General features: G+C 38.8%; 1 long non-coding RNA gene across 1 annotated transcript; it reads left to right on the forward strand.

Moving 5' to 3' along the window:
• The first annotated feature begins 829 nt into the window (after positions 1-829).
• LOC135469366 (uncharacterized) lies at positions 830-2,222 on the forward strand. The gene is made up of 3 exons (XR_010444318.1): positions 830-927; positions 1,212-1,493; positions 2,122-2,222. It is a non-coding gene; the product is annotated as an uncharacterized LOC135469366 (long non-coding RNA).
• Positions 2,223-3,284: the final 1,062 nt, after the last annotated feature.

Genomic DNA, 3,284 nt, shown 5'->3' on the forward strand with positions numbered 1-3,284 from the left:
AGAGAAATGTATACTTACATGACTTCTGCTATGTATCTAATCTCAGATTCTCTGCTCTCATGGCGTAGAAATCTGTATGTCTCGGGTGGGGAAGCTTGGCAGTAACGTGCTAAAGTACTAAACACATGTAGTTGTTTAACCAGATAACCCGAAACACTCGACGCAACATTAATTTTGTTTACTCCACTTATTTTGCTTCACAAACAAACTATAAGTTGTTACTTTCATCAGTCAACCTAGCTACCTTTGTGCAGATTTTCAGTTCAATAACTTGTATTTCAGTCACGTTTAATCATTAAAAATATGAAACTGACAGCTATTATTCATCCCACGCGTAACTGCAATATCACTATGTTGCACTGCATTGAGTAATTCTGTCAATTTGGTTCGACCTGCAGAACTTTTTTGTATACATACCTTACATTTAAAGTTATTATTACTGTTAGTGCTTTGTTTAAAGCATTAATAAACTAATGGTAAAGCTAAAACCGCTATACAGTCATAGGTACTCAGTCGATGTCAGTCAAACGACTTAAGTTATGCCATATCTCCATGTATCGATATAGGCCCTTTTCAAACGGGCACTAAGAAAAAACTAATTCAATATGCGATATCATGCCGCCCGATTGGGAGATTTTCACTCTTACATGTGTAAATGAAAGCCAGCTTCAAAAACAAATCTTGCATTTAGTCACGTTTAATCGATTTTAATGTCATTAGATTTCATAATTCGAAAAGTTCAAAGCCTGCAGGTGTGAATTAATTATTCCACGTCCAATGCAAAATCTGTTATATAGTTGCTCATTCCTGGCTGTTACATCAGATTTACCCGGATTTCACTGAGGAAGAAAGCGACCCACAGGCAAAATGACGAGTGTGTTCCTTGTATTGAACTTAATGTCTTTGATAGGAATGTTATCTGGGCTCGTGAGTTGTATCCCTTTTTTACTTCTTTTAACTTTGGATTTCTTGTCAAGACATTGAAATATATTTTTGTGAAATGGCGCAATGAGAATGTACAAAGGCACGATACCAGAATGTATGTTGGAAAGTACACAAACAAAGTATGTGAATAACATATATGTAGAGAGAGTGTTCACAGAAAATCAATGTGAACGACCGAATGTGAAAGATCGCAATAGATTTTACTATAATTTTCACCCCGCCTAGTTGGCAGGCTGTTGTATGAAAATTGAAACGTTTTTGTTTAGTCCTTGGCACTTCCGACCACGCAAACAGACCTTGGATTGGACTGGAACACCGATGAGCCAGAAACCTCTTTCAGTGACTGGGAAGCCACTAACCCGAGTTTTTGGGCGAGTACCATGGCTAAGCAAGATACCCTCAAACAAGTAGAACACAACCGTTTTACCCTAGAGATTGACCCTGGCTTGGGCAGAAACACCGCTGAACCAGAAACCTCCTCCAGTGAATGAGAAGCCATTGAACCGGAACAATGGTAAACCAGTGACAAGTTCGATGACAAAGACAAGGTAAAGTTAACAGCTGCATTGTAAGATCTTGCCCAGTTCTTCTGTGCCACATTTGGTTTACGAGTTTTAACAGAAGATTAGTTTATTTTTCTGGTTTGCAATTTATCTGTCTATTTTATTTGATTCTGGGTGTTCTGATTATTGCATTGATAACCGTTCGCTGCCTTCTAGTTAAAGCTCTTTCTCCCCAATATGGCTGAAATACTGCCGACGTGAAGCTAAGCTATCATGATTAATTCATTCATTCATTCACGGGCTAGTCTTAGTGTACATAATATTGCATTTCGACAAATGTATCACTGTTATACTATTTCCATTGCTAGATGTTATCATGCCCTAGTATGTATGTTTGCATCTATGAGTACTTGTGATCTTACGTCATCCTTAATTTTTCAGTCATATTATCCAAGTAATTTGTTTTTCTGTTATACCAATAGTGTCTAAACATAGGAGACAGGTTTCCCTGTGGGGACATTTGGAATGCTGCCTCGCGGAATTGTCATATTGCCACACCACACATTACGCTCCACTTATCCACAGTATTTCTACAGCTGTCGTACCAGTATCTTGTCTACGTCGTTGTGCTAAAGCGATACGCGATAGGCTTAATAGTATGTTTATATTGTAGGGTTTCACAAAGCTAGACGACATCACTGCTCCGTCCATGACTTATCACAGATGTTACAAAGGAAGAACAATGAAATACAATAAACACCGCATCTGAGCTTTGGTTTTTGTTTGTTCCCATATATTGTTGTGTCTTCACATGCATCTCAGCCTTGGCAGGTTTGACATCGAACATCACAGTTCAAGACTCAACCATCACTTAATAACAAAATACCTTTGAAAGTGACTATGTTACAAAGCACAGTGACACTGCTACGTGTAACCTTACTACCTGTAACAATTGGCTAACTCACAAGGAAATTTGATAATCTTGTATGACGGTAATCGTTGTAACCGTTAAAAGCCACACAATCGCTTCAAAGTAGACAATGGTTATGATCCAGATAAGGGAACTGGACGCAATATAAAACACTTAGCGTTCAGCATAAAATACTATAGCATAGAATGCAGCACAATGTGATTGTTGGCCAATGGTGACATGTGACAGTCGTATGATGGTCATATAGGAGCACATTACGATGGATTTGAACATGGAGAAACTTTGTCGGTTACTTGCCAAACGTCGCTGATTTTCCACGCGCATTTTAGTTTACGCCCCTCTTTTATGCTGGCCGCCATCGTATAAGTGAAAAAAAGCTTAAGTACTGAAATTAACCGATGTGTATTACTGGTAATCAATGTTGTTTTACCAACGAGGTTGTTATAAGTCAAATCAGCTCATATTCTATGGCTTTGTTCCTACAAGGAGGCATCGTGGGTTACCTCATATTACGCCCATTAACCTCCATGTAACAGGTCTAAGTGAAATTATTCTCTACTATTACCGTTTACAAATCCAATTAATGAATACCGATTTGTACGTCTTAATTACCTCACGCATCCTCATCTGTCGACTGGTGGGAAGGTCTGCCAGCTACTTGCGAATGATCTGTGTTTCTCCTGGGCTCTGTCTCTTACAGCTACGTATGCGGATTAGATGTATGCTAATGATACAGCTTCCAACAGAGGCCCGTTCCCAAAATGCTGGATATTTTTCCTATCCGTTCTTAGATCCTCTGCTGCGTTTTTAATAACTGGCAGTTTCAAAATCAGCAATCCTTGGTCGAGGGATCTCCTTACCACTATTCCTCACAAAGGACTTATTTAATATAATTTCATCTCTAT

The sequence above is a fragment of the Liolophura sinensis genome, chromosome 6, assembly GCF_032854445.1.
Source record: "Liolophura sinensis isolate JHLJ2023 chromosome 6, CUHK_Ljap_v2, whole genome shotgun sequence".
Lineage (NCBI taxonomy): Eukaryota > Metazoa > Mollusca > Polyplacophora > Chitonida > Chitonidae > Liolophura > Liolophura sinensis.